The sequence below is a fragment of the Microcaecilia unicolor genome, chromosome 7, assembly GCF_901765095.1.
Source record: "Microcaecilia unicolor chromosome 7, aMicUni1.1, whole genome shotgun sequence".
Lineage (NCBI taxonomy): Eukaryota > Metazoa > Chordata > Amphibia > Gymnophiona > Siphonopidae > Microcaecilia > Microcaecilia unicolor.
This window is the reverse complement of record NC_044037.1, coordinates 306,709,399-306,727,058: the sequence shown is the minus strand read 5'-3', so window position 1 is coordinate 306,727,058 and position 17,660 is coordinate 306,709,399.

Below are 17,660 nucleotides of genomic sequence, written 5' to 3'. Positions count from 1 at the left end.
TCAACAGACACAACAGGACGGCTGCTGATTGAAAAGATGACTCAACCTTTCCAGGAGGATGTCTATTATCAATGCAGCCACAGCTGTTCCTCCACCTCCAGCCTCATTATCAGTAAGACTTTCACGCCATTGTTATGGATGTAGGTCCTCAACTATTCTAGGGGCCAGATGCACTAAACTTAACCAGCAAGCAACGTGGTTTTTAAACTGGTTCTAGCCAGTTTAATGCGCAAGTAGTAAACCGGGACATGCACAAAAGGGTTCTTCAAGCCGTTTTCCTGTCATGGTAGCAGCTAACGAAAACGGAATGCAAGTGAGCAAATTAGTATTATAATGTGTATGTGATGCGATGCGATGCACTACTGTTTCCGACCCCATGCACCATGGAAAACCTAACAGGAGGTCTGCACCTCTCGTTGGGGCTGCTGTGAGGGAATCGAAAGGAAAAAAAAAACGCCCAAGTGCTCGTCAGGGACGTCCTTCTAAAGTGCCTAACATGGATGTCCTTCACTGAACAAACAAGGACATCTCTGACGAGTACTTGGACGTTTTTTTTTTTTTCCAGATTTTTTGTGATGGGCGTCCTTCTCAGACGTGTTTTTCTTACGTGCCTGAAATGACCACCGCCGGAGAGAATCGGGGATCGGGACATGCGAGGACAAAATGACCACCACCGGAGAGAATCGGGGATCGGGACATGCAAGGACGTCCCTTTTGATAATCAAAAGGGACGTCCAAATAGTTTTGATTTGAACGTCCTCGCATGTCTCGATCCCTGATTCTCTCCGGCGGTGGTCATTTCGGGCACGTAAGAAAAACACGTATGAGAAGGACGCCCATCACAAAAAATCTGGGGGGAAAAAAACGTCCAAGTGCTCGTCAGAGACGTCCTTTTTAAGCTGTCTTTGGCATGCGCAGAACAAGTACCGATTCACTAAGGGATCGGTAAGGAAAGGGCTCTTTACGTGGGGTTAGTGCATCTGGCCCTAGGAGTCATCAGAGAAGCCTCTCCATCACTACCTGAAAACACTATAGGACAGAGTGACTGCATTCTTCCAAGCTGAGGGTAACCTTTGATGCCTCCTTGTACCAGCTATACTCCCAGAGGCCGCTGACCCAGCTTGTTGATTGTACCAGAGCTGCATATGACAAAACTATCAAGTTGCCCCAAAGATAGAGACGAAGATGGCAGCACTCTGGGGACTCTGGAGTGCCTTTTCCGTTTTTCCCTATTCTGAAGAACCACAACTCAAACAGCAAACAGTTGAATAAAACAGAGAGGTAAACGTGAGCTCTGTTGAAAAATGCCTCCGTCCTCCATCTTTAAAAAGAGGCTTATAACATCCTGGCTCCAATAAGGAACCCCTGTCTTCATCCAGAAGAAATGCATTATGGTATCATGATAATCTGATGTTTTTGAAACACCAGCTTCATCATTGGGAGAAATGAATGGCATATCTACCAATCTAGAAATGTTTAGGAGCTATTCTCAATTTTATAAGAAGGCATTTTTAGGCAGCAAGAGGAATTGCTTTCTTTAAAAATTAAAAGGGCTCCCCATTCAGGGAAACTACTCAGATTACAGCAAATTCATTACCTCAGTTCTTTTCTACCAAAGTAATCACATCATATCAACATTTCAGGCTTCTTTAAACTCTTTTAGTATAAATCTAGATTCTGTGCAAAACAGAGTTTATTTCCACATTGATATGACTTCCAATCATTGATCTGACTTATAAGGGCATCCCATGACCCATTTTGTTCCAACTTTATTAAATCATTTGTAACAATTTTGCTTCCTTTCATTTTTCAAATGATACGTTGTAGCCTCTGTCTTGGTGAGGTTCCATCAGATTCGAAGATACAATTATCTGCTCTGGAATTAAAAATGTTTTGTTAGACAGTTCCAGTAGCGTATTTACCGATAATATCCAGACTAGCTGAACAATTTGTACTAAATCAATTAAACAATTTTGTAGGCAAAACTAATACTTTACACACCAATCAATCTTGGTTTTGCAAGGTCCATAGAACAAAGAGAGCATTACTTGATCTAACCATAGTTATTCAACTTGATATAGATCAAGATAAAACTGTTACCTTGTTATTATCAGATCCCTCAGCAGCCTTTGATCTATTGATCTCCAGACTCTCTTCCATTGGAATTTCAGGTGCTGGCCTAATGTGGTTTACTTCATATCTTCAGCACATCCACTGCAAGAGAGCATTGGCCTTTCTCGTGGAGCGGATGAAGCCCTAGACAGTCCGCCCAGTTGTTTGTTGCTTTTGATCCCAACAGGAGGGGAGTCGCCATTGGAAACCGCACAATCTCCAATTGGCTAGCAGATTGCATTTCCTTTACTTATGCCCAAGCTGGACTGACTCTGGAGGGCCATGTCACGGCTCATAATGTCAGAGCCATGGCTGCGTCGGTGGCTCACTTAAAGTCAGCCTCCTTTGAAGAGATTTGCAAAGCTGCGACGTTGTCTTCAGTCCACACATTCACTTCACATTACTGTCTTGAACAGGATACCGGACGAGACGGTCGGTTTGGGCAGTCGGTGGTGAAGAATCTGTTTGGGGTTTAGAATCCAACTCCACCCCCCTAGGCCCATTTTTATTCTGTTCCAGGGTGCACTCTCAGCTAGCTGTATATAGTTTCAGGTCAACCTACTTTATGTCCTCGCCGTTGTGAGACCCAATTGTCCAGTGTTTATTGTTTTGGGTGAGCCTGGATGCTAGGGATATCCCACGTGTGAGAATAATGCAGCCTGCTTGTCCTCGGAGAAAGCGAAGATACTTACCTGTAGCAGGTATTCTCCGAGGACAGCAGGCTGATTATTCTCACAACCCCACCCACCTCCCCTTGGCGTGATTTGTTTAATTGTTATGCTTTAGACTTAACTAAGGTGCACGCTCATGCGGTAGGTGGAAAGTCAGTCTGTGCATGCGCGGTGTGCGCTGCACACGGCGCCAGAAGGCTCTATCAAAGTTTTTGGTTTTGCTATGGCAAATGCCGATTCCTGGGTCGACACAGACGTCGACCCACACGTGAGAATAATCAGTCTGCTGTCCTCGGAGAATATCTTCGCTTTCTGTTATTAGGTTGCAATCTACTTTTTTCAAGTTTACTTCATTTATTGTATTTATTTATATTTATTCTTAACTTATTTTACTATTGTTATGCTGTTGACTAAATTGTAAGTTTGATGTTAAACTATACCTGTATTTGTATTTATTTATTGGGATTTATTAACCACCTGCTGTACACTGACAGGTGGTTAATAAATCCCAATAAATAAATACAAATAAAATTAATGCAAAAAATACCACAGCATGCTATAATCAGTGACATGCAAATTATTGCTGCAATCCGCAGCACATTACCTTTTCTGACAGTGTCTGAGCCATGATTGGCTAAGGCAGTACATGAAGGGTAAAACTTTTAAAAACACACATACACACGCCGTGCCAGTTGTATTCTCTCTCCCCCCCCCCCCCCCCACACACACATACACACACAGCTGATACCCTAACATACCATCCCCCAATTTGACACCTGTTCCCACACAGCCCTTGACAAAAACTGTTGTCTAGGGAACCTCTCCCACCCCAACCCTAAAAAAATTCCATGGTAGTCTAGTGGCTCCTCTCTTTTCTCCATCTGCCCCTCTTCTCATTTTGAAAAAAATCTTTAGTAGTCTAGTGCCACCCCTCCTTCCCCCCAACTACTTCCAAAAAAAATTTCTGGTAGTCTAGTGGCCTTCCTCCCTTTCACCCCCCCCCCCCCCCCAAAAAAAAAAAAATAAATCCCTGGTAGTCTAGTAGAATCCCCACCACCATGCAACCCTTTGCGTAGACCCCTTTATATAGCAAAATGACCTTACGCAGTGCAGATGACGGCACTAAAGGCAGGAGCTAGTGAGCATCGCTCCTGCCTCTTTTAAGGTATGGGTCTGGGGAGGCCAGGGCAAGGGGTCACAGGGTGCATAAGGGAATTCAGCTAAACCAGGGAGTTTTTTAGGGTAGGTGGGAAGGAGGGAGGCCACTAGACTACCAGGCCATCAATTTTATTTATGTATCAGGGGAATGGGGGGGGGGGGGTTGGGTCTGGTCAGAAGGGGGGGGCTACTAGACTATCAGGGCAACTTTTTGTATCAGGGGAAGGGGGGTTCGGGTTGGGTTTGGAAAGGATTGGGGCTACTAGACAACGGGACCAACTTGGGCCACTGCAGAAAGCAGCCTAGGGCAGGGTGGTTGTGTTAGAGAGAGAGAGAGGGGGGGGGGGGCTACTAGACACCCATTCCTCTCAACCAGCCCTTCTACACTGCTCTGGACATTTCACTGTTTCCCTGCACAATGCATGGAGAAAAGTGTGCTGCTGCGGCTAGGAAAGCGAATAGAATGTTGGGTGTTATTAGGAAGGGTATGGAGTCCAGGTGTGCGGATGTTATAATGCCGTTGTATCGCTCCATGGTGCGACCGCACCTGGAGTATTGTGTTCAGTATCTCAAAAAAGATATAGTAGAATTGGAAAAGGTACAGCGAAGGGCGACGAAAATGATAGTGGGGATGGGACGACTTTCCTACGAAGAGAGGCTGAGAAGGCTAGGGCTTTTCAGCTTGGAGAAGAGACGGCTGAGGGGAGATATGATAGAAGTGTATAAAATAATGAGTGGAATGGATCGGGTGGATGTGAAGCGACTGTTCACGCTATCCAAAAATACTAGGACTAGAGGGCATGAGTTGAAGCTACAGTGTGGTAAATTTAAAACGAATCGGAGAAAATTTTTCTTCACCCAACGTGTAATTAGACTCTGGAATTCGTTGCCGGAGAACGTGGTACGGGCGGTTAGCTTGACGGAGTTTAAAAAGGGGTTAGATAGATTCCTAAAGGACAAGTCCATAGACCGCTATTAAATGGACTTGGAAAAATTCCGCATTTTTAGGTATAACTTGTCTGGAATGTTTTTACGTTTGGGGAGCGTGCCAGGTGCCCTTGACCTGGATTGGCCACTGTCGGTGACAGGATGCTGGGCTAGATGGACCTTTGGTCTTTCCCAGTATGGCACTACTTATGTACTTATGTACATGACTGCAGTATACTTAATGACTGCATTAACATACATTTAAATGCATGTTAATAAGGTCTGTGGTCAGAGTTTCTGCATGAGTTAGCACCCATGCTGAAACCCTTCTTGCATTGCTGTCCCATGCATTATCCATCAGGAAGTTTTCTGCATCGGCCCTTCTGTTCTTTCCTATAATGTTTATGGATGTAATTTTCTTTTATCTGCTTTTCTCTTTATTTTATCATTTCTAAATCAATTCTAAGCTGCTGTGTCAGTATCACCTAGCAGCAGTATATCAAATCTAATAAACTCAGCTAAACTAAATGAAAGCTGGTAAGACAAAACGTGCACCTTAGTGATAAAGTGACTTGGAGGGACATTTTCGATATGACATCTAAGTCCGACTTTGGATGTTTTACAAAAAACGCCCAAAATCCGAATAGGAAAGAAGGTCATTTTCAAAAAGAAAAACGTCTTTCTTTTGTTTTCGAAAATACTGTTTCAAAGAACGTTTTGTTTTTTGGTCCGTTTTCGAAAAAAAAAAAAACCCGTCCAAATTCAAAACGCACAAAATCAAGCCATTGGGATGTAGGAGGAGCCAGCATTTTTAGTAGACTGGTCCCCCTGATATCCCAGGACAGCAGTAGGACACCCTAGGGGGCACTGCAAGGGACTTCATAAAATGCTCCCAGGTACACATCTCACCATTGCTCCCTTACCTTGTGTTCGCAGAGCCACCCAAAACCCACTGCCCCCAACCATACACCACTACCATAGCCCTTACAGGTGAAGGGGGCAACTATATGTGGGTACAGTGGGTTTCTGGTGAGTTTTGAGGGCTCATAGTTTTGTCCACAAGTGGAACAGGTAAGGGGAAGTAGAAGCCTGGGTCCACCTGTCTGCAGTGCACTGCACCCACCACTAGACTACTCCAGGAACCTGCATGCTGTTCTATTGGACCGAGGCGTATGTGTTAGGCGGTGAGAGTCTGATATGAACAGACAAGGAGAGGGATCTTGGGGTGATAGTATCTGAGGATCTGAAGGCGAAGAAATAGTGTGACAAGGTGGTGGCCGTAGCTAGAAGATTGCTAGGCTGTATAGAAAGAGGTGTGACCAGCAGAAGAAAAGAGGTTTTAATGCCCCCCTGTACAAGTCGTTGGTGAGGCCCCACCTGGAGTATTGTGTTCAGTTTTGGAGGCCGTATCTTGCTAAGGATGTAAAAAGAATTGAAGCAGTGCAAAGAAAAACTACTAGAATGGTATGGGATTTGCGTTACAAGAAGTATGAGGAGAGACTTGCTGACCTGAACATGTATACCCTGGAGGAAAGGAGAAACAGGGGTGATATGATCCAGACGTTCAAATACTTGAAAGGTATTAATCCGCAAAAAAATCTTTTCCAGAGATGGGAAGGCAGTAGAACGAGAGGACATGAAATGAGATTGAAGGGGGGCAGACTCAAGAAAAATGTCAGGAAGTATTTTTTCACGGAGAGAGTGGTGGATACTTGGAATGCCCTCCCACGGGAGGTGGTGGAAATGAAACCAGTAACGGAATTCAAAAATGCGTGAGATAAACATAAAGGAATCCTGTTCAGAAGGAATGGATCCTCAAAAGCTTAGAGGAGATTGGGTGGAAGAGCCGGTGGGGGCAGACTTCTATGGTCTGTGCCCTGAAATGGCAGATACAAATCAAGGTCAGGTATACACATAAAGTAGCACATATGAGTTTATCTTGTTGGGCAAACTGGATCGACCGTGCAGGTCTTTCTCTGCCGTCATCTACTATATTACTATGTTATGTTACTATAAAAGGTCCTTTTACTAAGCTGTGGTAAAAGGACCCCTGTGGTGGCGTTGGTATGCAGCTTTGCTGTGCTCTGAGGCCCCCTTTTGCCGCAGAGGTTAAAAGGATTTTTTTTTTACGGAAATGGCCATGAGTCTACTCCCTAAGTGCATCGCTTTGCATTTCTTCGCATTGAATTTTAATTGCCAAACCTTAGACCATTCTTCTAGCTTCTGCAGATCCTTTTTAATGTTTTCCACTCCCTCCGGGGTGTTCACTCTGTTACAAATCTTAGTATCATCCGCAAAAAGGCAAATTTTACCTTCTAACCCTTTGGCAATGTCACTCACAAATATATTGAACAGAATCGGCCCCAGCACCGATCCCTGAGGCACTCCACTACTCACCTTTCCTTCCTCCGAGCGAATTCCATTCACCACCACCCTCTGGCGTCTGTCCGTCAACCAGTTCCTAATCCAGTTCACCACTTCAGGTCCTATCTTCAGTCCCTCCAGTTTATTTAAGAGCCTCCTGTGGGGAACTGTGTCAAAAGCTTTGCTGAAATCTAAGTAGATTACGTCTATAGCACATCCATGATTCAATTCTCCGGTCACCCAGTCAAAGAATTCAATGAGATTCGTTTGGCACGATTTACCTTTGGTAAAACCATGTTGTCTCAGATCTTGCAACTTATTGGCTTCCATGAAATTCACTATCCTTTCCTTCAGCATCGCTTCCATTACTTTTCCAATAACCGAAGTGAGGCTTATCGGCCTGTAGTTTCCAGCTTCTTCCCTATCACCACTTTTGTGAAGATGGACCACGTCCGCCGTTCTCCAATCCTACGGAACGTCTCCCATCTCCAAGGATTTATTAAATAAATCTTTAAGAGGACACGCCAGAACCTTTCGGAGCTCCCTCAATATCCTGGGGTGGAACCCGTCTGGTCCCATGGCTTTGTCCACCTTTAGATTTTCAAGTTGTTCATACACACACTTTTTTGGAATGTGCAACTGCTAGAACTGATATTTAGTCATGGCTGTGGTCCATGGCAGAAATTTGGGAGGGGACCACAAAGCTCACTACCAAGCTGAGTCTTCTTCAGGTTCAGGCAGGCTTGGGGCCCTCTCTGGCCAGGGAATCACAGGCAGTTGCCCTGCATCCCACTCCCACACCATTCCTGACATCTGGTATCTTTATATTTTGCACAACACAGGGAGAAATGCATCTCTTTCTTTTTCTCTGGTGTTGTGCTCCATGCAAAGCCTAGCTTCTTGGGTTTTCAGTTTAATCTGTATATTTGTGTTTGTAGCTTGTGGTCACTTATAAACTTCACAGTATGCCCAGTACTGAGAGAGCTTATGTTGTGTTAGTGAAATTACACTATAAGCAGAAATATTATGGGAGGAAATAATGCTGTCTATGTAGGGTACTGGGGAGGAAAAAAAGGGATATGCTGGTTCTGAGGGACATGTGGGGGGGGGGGGAGAGGGGGCAGAGCGAAGGACGGGCTTGCTTTATGTATGTGGAGCGTGAGGATAGACAGGGAAATGTTGGTTATAGGTGTGTGTGAGTGTGTGGAACAGTAAGAGATGGCATCATTGTGCGTGGGGGAGGGGGGACAAGAGAAAGGGACATGCTGGCTGTATTTCTGTAGGGTGAGAAGGGTCAGAAAGGATTAGTTGTATGAGGGGGTAGAGAGATGGACAGGCTGGCCATGTTCATTGACGGTAAAGGGAGGGACAGACTGGCTGTATGTGTATGTTTGGGGCAGAAAGACGTGGTAGTGTGCATGGTGGGGGGGGGCAAGAGAGAAGGAAGCACTGGCCATGTGAGTTGGGGTGGACAATACAGAGAGGCTGTATATATCTGCTGGGGGGGGGGAGAAGAGGCAGAAGGAGGTGATATTGGCTTTGGGTGAGATGGAAAGGCTGGCTGTTTACATTCGGTGGGGGGGGAGCAGAGAGAGATAGGCTAACTGTGTAGGGGGGGCAAAGAAAGTGTATGTTTGGGGCAGAGAGAGGTAGCAGTGTGCATTTAGGAAACAGACTGACAAGGGAGACAGGCTGGCCATGTGCATTGGGGAGGGGCAGAGAGAGGGACAGGCTGGCTGTATGTTTGGGGGAGGGGCTCAGAAAGGTTGTAGTGTTCATTGGATGAAAGGAGGCAGAGAGATGGACAGGCTGGCCATGTTCATTTGGGGGGGGGGGGGTCAGACGGAAGGACGTGCTTGCTGTATGTGTGTGGGGGGGGGGTCAGAGAGGGACATGCTGGCTATAGGTGTGTGAGGGGGCTGAGAGAGGGACAGGCTGACCATGTGAATTTGGGGGTGGCAGATGAGAGAGAGAGTGATATATGTGTGTTTATATCAGGAGGGAGCAGAAAGAGGTGACAGATGGACAGAGTGGCTGTATACGTTGCAGTGGCATAGCCACAAGGGGCTCACCATCAGCTCGGGCCCCCTCTGCTTTCATGTCTGGCGGGGATGCCAAGCCCCACCAGCCGAAGACGTCTCTTGCCTGGTAAGCTAACTGCTTGTACCACATTCTCTGGCAATGAATTCCAGAGTTTAATTACTCTTTGAGTGAAGAAATATTTTCTCTGATTCGTTTTAAATTTACTACTTTGTAGCTTCATTGCGTGCCCCCTAGTCCTAGTATTTTTGGAAAGAGTAAACACGTCCACCCATTCCATGCCACTCATTATTTTATAGACCCCTGTCATATCTCCCCTCAGCCGTCTCTTCTCCAAGCTGAAGAACCCTAGCCGCTTTAGCCTTTCCTCATAGGGAAGTCGTCCCATCCCTTTTATCATTTCTGTCACTCTTCTCTGTACCTTTTCTAATTCTGCTATATTTTTGTGATGCAGTGACCAAAACTGAGATTGTGTGATTTAAATTATTATAAATAAAAAACAGTAATTGAAATCTCCATGTGCGTTCTCCATCCCCAGGGCAAAAATATTTGTGCTGTGACCCAGTGGCATAGCCACCTACTTTTGGGCTCAGGTCCACCCAGTAGCAGCATACTTATGATGTGGCTGGGGGAATCCTCAAGCCTTACCAGCTGAAAACTCCCAACACATCACTGATCGCTCTGACCCCACAGCCTTCCCTCTGATGCAACTTCGTGATTCCGTATAGGCGGGAGTACGTCAAACGGAAGGCTGTGGGGACAGCGCAAGCAGTGTATCAATCGCTGCTGGTGAAGATCTTCTAGTTAAAAGATATTTGGTGGGGGGGGGGGGGGTTGAGAGACCAGATGGCTTTCGGGTGGGCGAGAGAGAGACCAAATTGCCTGTGGGGAGAGGGGGGTTCTTCTGTCTACCCACCCTGGGCCTCGGCCCACTCAAAATTGGGTGTCTGGCTACGTCCCTGCTGTGACCAGCATGAGTGCTTTTACTTGCAACTGGAGAAGGAGGGGATGCTTTTTATTTCCCCTCCCTACCCTCCCAATGTCCAGAAAGGAATTTAATTCTCAGAACGCTAGGCACTTCCAATTTAAGCATTCTTTGAAATTAACTTTACCTTTGACGCCCTTTATTACGTATGTTTTAAGCATCTCCGTTGGATATATTTCTGAAAACCGAGGTGGCTACTTATCTTATCTAAGGGGCCTCTTAGGAGCAGTTTTGGCTTTTCTGCACAGTGGTGACAGGCGCGAGACGCTGCAGTAGAACTAAATCTCAGTTCATCTAAAATGGATTACCTCTTTCAATGCAAATAGAATTAGAAACGATTCTGCCCCCCTCCCCTCCCCATTTGTGCAAAAACCAGAAAATACAGCAAGTCACAGTGAAAGTAACAGTCGTTTCACAGAACGTAAAGGGATAGGGGATGATTTATTCCAAAACAGGAAAACAACAGCAGTGGAAGTGAGAAGAGAGTGTAGCATAAGACACAAAAGCCGGGTCCTCTGCTGTACCTAACCTCGCCGGGCCCCTCCTGCGCAATTCCATCCGCAAATGGAGGTTGAATTTCAGTGTTCAAGTGCCTGAAGGTCAGATAAAGACAAACAGAGACATAAAATGGGAAATTTCTCCCGAACACAGAGATGAGCACATAATGTTTCATATCTACGTCATGCCCCTGGCCCCCTCCCCCATTTCCTTTAGGCAGCCTCTCTCCTTCGCCTGCTCACACCATTATCTTCTATCCACTAATTCTGTCATCTTAGCACCTAAATGTAAATGCCGTTATAAGATACTACCATTTAGACGTGCGACTGTAACATTCGTGTGCGTAGGAACTGGTCTGCCCCTTTCTTTCCGAGCACTCTACCAAAACCCTCATCCACACCCTTGTCACCTCTCGTTTAGACTACTGCAATCTGCTTCTTGCTGGCCTCCCACTTAGTCACCTCTCCCCTCTCCAGTCGGTTCAAAACTCTGCTGCCCGTCTCATCTTCCGCCAGGGTCGCTTTACTCATACTACCCCTCTCCTCAAGACCCTTCACTGGCTCCCTATCCGTTTTCGCATCCTGTTCAAACTTCTTCTACTAACCTATAAATGTATTCACTCTGCTGCTCCCCAGTATCTCTCCACACTCGTCCTTCCCTACACCCCTTCCCGTGCACTCCGCTCCATGGATAAATCCTTCTTATCTGTTCCCTTCTCCACTACTGCCAACTCCAGACTTCGCGCCTTCTGTCTCGCTGCACCCTACGCCTGGAATAAACTTCCTGAGCCCCTACGTCTTGCCCCATCCTTGGCCACCTTTAAATCTAGACTGAAAGCCCACCTCTTTAACATTGCTTTTGACTCGTAACCACTTGTAACCACTCGCCTCCACCTACCCTCCTCTCCTCCTTCCTGTACACATTAATTGATTTGATTTGCTTACTTTATTTATTTTTTGTCTATTAGATTGTAAGCTCTTTGAGCAGGGACTGTCTTTCTTCTATGTTTGTGCAGCGCTGCGTATGCCTTGTAGCGCTATAGAAATGCTAAATAGTAGTAGTAGTAGTAGTCGAGCGGTAAGCAATATTCTATGAAACCTGTGCATAGAATTCTATGCGGTGGTAAAGATATACGAAGACTGGAAGCGGCGCAAAGAAAAGCTACAAAAATGTTATGGGATTTGCATTGCAAACCGTACGAGGAGATACGCATCTATCTGAACATGTATACCTACAACAACAACAACCATTTCTAAAGCGCTACTAGGGTTACGCAGCGCTGTACAATTCAAACATAGAAGGACAGTCCCTGCTCAAAGAGCTTACAATCTAAAAGACAAGAGAACAATCTAAAGACAAGTGAACAATCTAGAGGACGAGTGAACAGTTAATCTGATAGGGTGGATAGATTGGGGTATTTTATATTTCTCGGAGGAAAGGAGAAACAGGGGTGACATGATACAGATGTTCAAATATTTGAAAGGTATTAATCCATAAGCCAACCTTTTCCGGAGACGGGAAGGTGGTAGAACTAGAGGACATGAATTGAGGTTGAAAGGGGGCAGACTCAGGAGTAATGTCAGGAAGTATTTTTTTCATGGAGAGGGTGGTGGAGATGAAAACAGTAATGGAATTCAAACATGCGTGGGATAAACACTAAGGAATCCTGTTTAGAAGGAATGGTTCCGTGGAATCTGAGCGGAGATTGGGTGGCGACGCCAGTAATTGGGAAACAAAATGGGAGCTGGGCAGACTTCTATGGTCTACATCCTGATCATGACTGAATAGATAAGGGATGGGCTGGAGTGTAAATTCTAAGGGGCTTCAACATTAGCTTCAGAACTTTTAGCACAGGAACAGTGCTGGGCAGACTTTTACGGTCTGTGCCCTGAGAAAGGCAAGGACAAATCAAACTCTGGTATAAAGTATCACATACCATGTAAAATGAGTTTATCTTGTTGGGCAGACTGGATGGACCGTTCAGGTCTTTATCTGCCGTCATTTACTATGTTAGTCTTTGGGGTTCTACATGGAATGTTGCTACTAATTGGGATTCTTGTAACTCTTTAGGATTCCGGAATCTTCAGAACTTTTAGTACAAGTACAGTGCTGGGCAGACTTCTACGGTCTGCGCCCTGATCGTGACTGAATAGATAGGGATAGGCTGGAGTGTAAATTTTAAGGGGCTTCGACGTTAGCTTCAGAACTTAGTACAAGAACAGTGCTGGGCAGACATCTATGGTCTGTGCCCTGAGAGAGGCAGGGACAAATCAAACTCGGGTATATATATAAAGTATCACATACCATGCAAAATGAGTTTATCTTGTTGGGCAGACTGGATGGATCTGCCGTCATTTACTACGTTACTATGTTACTCTTTGGGGTTCTACATGGAATGTTGCTACTAATTGGGATTCCGGAATCTTGTAACTCTTTAGGATTCCAGAATCTTCAGAACTTTTAGTACAAGACAGTACTGGGCAGACTTCTACGGTCTGTGCCTTGAGAATGACAAGGACAAAGCAAACTCGGGTATAAAGCATCACATACCATGTAAAATGAGTTTATCTTGTTGGGCAGACTGGATGGATCTGCCGTCATTTACTACGTTACTATGTTAGTCTTCGGGATTCTACATGGAATGTTGCTACTAATTGGGATTCCAGAATCTTCAGAACTTTTAGTACAAGAACAGTGCTGGGCAGACTTCTACGGTCTGTGCCCTGAGAATGGCAAGGACAAATCAAAGTCGGGTATACATATAAAGTATCACATACCATGTAAAATGAGTTTATCTTGTTGGGCAGACTGGATGGATCTGCCGTCATTTACTACGTTACTATGTTAGTCTTCGGGATTCTACATGGAATGTTGCTACTAATTGGGATTCCAGAATCTTCAGAACTTTTAGTACAAGAACAGTGCTGGGCAGACTTCTACGGTCTGTGCCCTGAGAAAGGCAAGGACAAATCAAACTCTGGTATAAAGTATCACATACCATGTAAAATGAGTTTATCTTGTTGGGCAGACTGGATGGATCTGCCGTCATTTACTACGTTACTCTTTGGGGTTCTACATGGAATGTTGCTACTAATTGGGATTCCGGAATCTTGTAACTCTTTAGGATTCCAGAATCTTCAGAACTTTTAGTACAAGACAGTACTGGGCAGACTTCTACGGTCTGTGCCTTGAGAATGACAAGGACAAAGCAAACTCGGGTATAAAGCATCACATACCATGTAAAATGAGTTTATCTTGTTGGGCAGACTGGATGGATCTGCTGTCATTTACTACGTTACTATGTTAGTCTTCGGGATTCTACATGGAATGTTGCTACTAATTGGGATTCCAGAATCTTCAGAACTTTTAGTACAAGAACAGTGCTGGGCAGACTTCTACGGTCTGTGCCCTGAGAATGGCAAGGACAAATCAAAGTCGGGTATACATACAGTGGTGGAAATAAGTATTTGATCCCTTGCTGATTTTGTAAGTTTGCCCACTGACAAAGACATGAGCAGCCCATAATTGAAGGGTAGGTTATTGGTAACAGTGAGAGATAGCACATCACAAATTAAATCCGGAAAATCACATTGTGGAAAGTATATGAATTTATTTGCATTCTGCAGAGGGAAATAAGTATTTAATCCCTCTGGCAAACAAGACCTAATACTTGGTGGCAAAACCCTTGTTGGCAAGCACAGCGGTCAGACATAAGTACATAAGTACATAAGTAGTGCCATACTGGGAAAGACCAAAGGTCCATCTAGCCCAGCATCCTGTCACCGACAGTGGCCAATCCAGGTCAAGGGCACCTGGCACGCTCCCCAAACGTAAAAACATTCCAGACAAGTTATACCTAAAAATGCGGAATTTTTCCAAGTCCATTTAATAGCGGTCTATGGACTTGTCCTTTAGGAATCTATCTAACCCCTTTTTAAACTCCGTCAAGCTAACCGCCCGTACCACGTTCTCCGGCAACGAATTCCAGAGTCTAATTACACGTTGGGTGAAGAAAACTTTTCTCCGATTCGTTTTAAATTTTCTCCGATTCGTTTTAAATTTTCTCCGATTCGTCTTCTGTAGTTGATGATGAGGTTTGCACACATGTCAGGAGGAATTTTGGTCCACTCCTCTTTGCAGATCATCTCTAAATCATTAAGAGTTCTGGGCTGTCGCTTGGCAACTCGCAGCTTCAGCTCCCTCCATAAGTTTTCAATGGGATTAAGGTCTGGTGACTGGCTAGGCCACTCCATGACCCTAATGTGCTTCTTCCTGAGCCACTCCTTTGTTGCCTTGGCTGTATGTTTTGGGTCATTGTCGTGCTGGAAGACCCAGCCACGACCCATTTTTAAGGCCCTGGCGGAGGGAAGGAGGTTGTCACTCAGAATTGTACGGTACATGGCCCCATCCATTCTCCCATTGATGCGGTGAAGTAGTCCTGTGCCCTTAGCAGAGAAACACCCCCAAAACATAACATTTCCACCTCCATGCTTGACAGTGGGGACGGTGTTCTTTGGGTCATAGGCAGCATTTCTCTTCCTCCAAACACGGCGAGTTGAGTTCATGCCAAAGAGCTCAATTTTTGTCTCATCTGACCACAGCACCTTCTCCCAATCACTCTCGGCATCATCCAGGTGTTCACTGGCAAACTTCAGACGGGCCGTCACATGTGCCTTCCGGAGCAGGGGGACCTTGCGGGCACTGCAGGATTGCAATCCGTTATGTCGTAATGTGTTACCAATGGTTTTCGTGGTGACAGTGGTCCCAGCTGCCTTGAGATCATTGACAAGTTCCCCCCTTGTAGTTGTAGGCTGATTTCTAACCTTCCTCATGATCAAGGATACCCCACGAGGTGAGATTTTGCGTGGAGCCCCAGATCTTTGTCGATTGACAGTCATTTTGTACTTCTTCCATTTTCTTACTATGGCACCAACAGTTGTCTCCTTCTCGCCCAGCGTCTTACTGATGGTTTTGTAGCCCATTCCAGCCTTGTGCAGGTGTATGATCTTGTCCCTGACATCCTTAGACAGCTCCTTGCTCTTGGCCATTTTGTAGAGGTTAGAGTCTGACTGATTCACTGAGTCTGTGGACAGGTGTCTTTCATACAGGTGACCATTGCCGACAGCTGTCTGTCATGCAGGTAACGAGTTGATTTGGAGCATCTACCTGGTCTGTAGGGGCCAGATCTCTTACTGGTTGGTGGGGGATCAAATACTTATTTCCCTCTGCAGAATGCAAATAAATTCATATACTTTCCACAATGTGATTTTCCGGATTTAATTTGTGATGTGCTATCTCTCACTGTTACCAATAACCTACCCTTCAATTATGGGCTGCTCATGTCTTTGTCAGTGGGCAAACTTACAAAATCAGCAAGGGATCAAATACTTATTTCCACCACTGTATAAAGTATCATATACCATGTAAAATGAGTTTATCTTGTTGGGCAGACTGGATGGACTGTACAGGTCTTTATCTGCCATCATTTACTATGTTACATAGCGCAGAGCAAAGAGCTACATGTGGATGGGTTCCTTACTTCCACACATAATTTGTAGAGTATTAAAGTGCAACTTTTACATACTAACATTTACGCCTGCCTTTTATATTGCTTTAGTGATAGCGCCTGAATGTTGCCACGCAAACGCCAACTTATGCTCAAGTCTATAACAGAATCTAGGTGTCTAGATGCCGTTGGAGAATTCATGCTGAAATTTGGGTGACTTTTCTAGAAATTGTCCCCTAAACTCTCCCGCACAAGTATGAATTCTTTTGCCACCTCAGTGGTGCCTCTTCCAAGCATCCACTCCCCTCTCAGGAAAGAAATATCTGCTGTGAGCTGCAACCCCCCCCCCCCCCCCCCCCACACACACACACACACACACACACACGTTGCTTATTTTTCCATGGAAAATACCCCCTTCTTGTACCATAATCTTTTATTTATTTATTTATAAATTCTTAAATTTGTATCCCACATTTTGCATAAAGTGAGTGTAAGTCGCTATGCCCATATCAGCCCTCTTCTGAAGTCACTTCACTGGCTCCCTATCTGTTTCCGTATACAGTTCAAGCTCCTCTTATTAACCTATAAGTGCATTCACTCTGCTGCCCCTCACTAACTCTCCACCCTCATCTCTCCCTACACTCCTTCCCAGGAACTCCGTTCACTAGGCAAATCTCTTCTAATTGCACCCTTCTCCATCCCTAACTCCGTTCCTTTTATCTCACCGCACCTTATGCCTGGAATAAAGTTCCTGAGCCATTGTGTCAAGCTCCATCCCTGGCCGCCTTCAAATCTGGGCTAAAGGCCTACCTGTTTGATGCTGCTTTTATTTTAATTCCTAACCCGTCACCTGCTCGTAACCTTTATCTTGTCTTCCTCTCTTCAATAGTCTCTTTTCCCTATGTGTCCTTCTGTCTGTCCTTCCCTTATTTGTCCTGTCTGTCTGTCCTAATTTAGATTGTAAGCTCTTTTGACCAGGGACTGTCTTTTCTTCGTGTTCAATTGTGAAGCGTTGCGTACGACTGGGTAGCGCTATGATTTGTAGTAGTTTGTAGTTGTAGTAGTAAGATGGCAGTAGAACATTTTTAAAAGTTGTAGAAACCTTTGCAAACAGGATCCCTCCATTCAGACACCTTAATCCCTGGTGCCAGATAAATGCTGTGGGATGAAATGTGAAAGGCTTTTCACATCATGGCAGCTGTCAAGCAGTTGGTGCTCTGGGCAGGAATGGATGATGGGGGCAACCCCTTGGCAAATCTCCACCCTCAGTCCTTGCAGTAGTTTTGCAGGGGATGGGGGGGGTGCATGTGAGTTGTCTCTGCCCTGTTTCCCCTTTCCTCCCTCCCCCCAATTGGTATAGGATGTAGGGGGGGGGTGAATTTCCTTTGCAATACTGTCT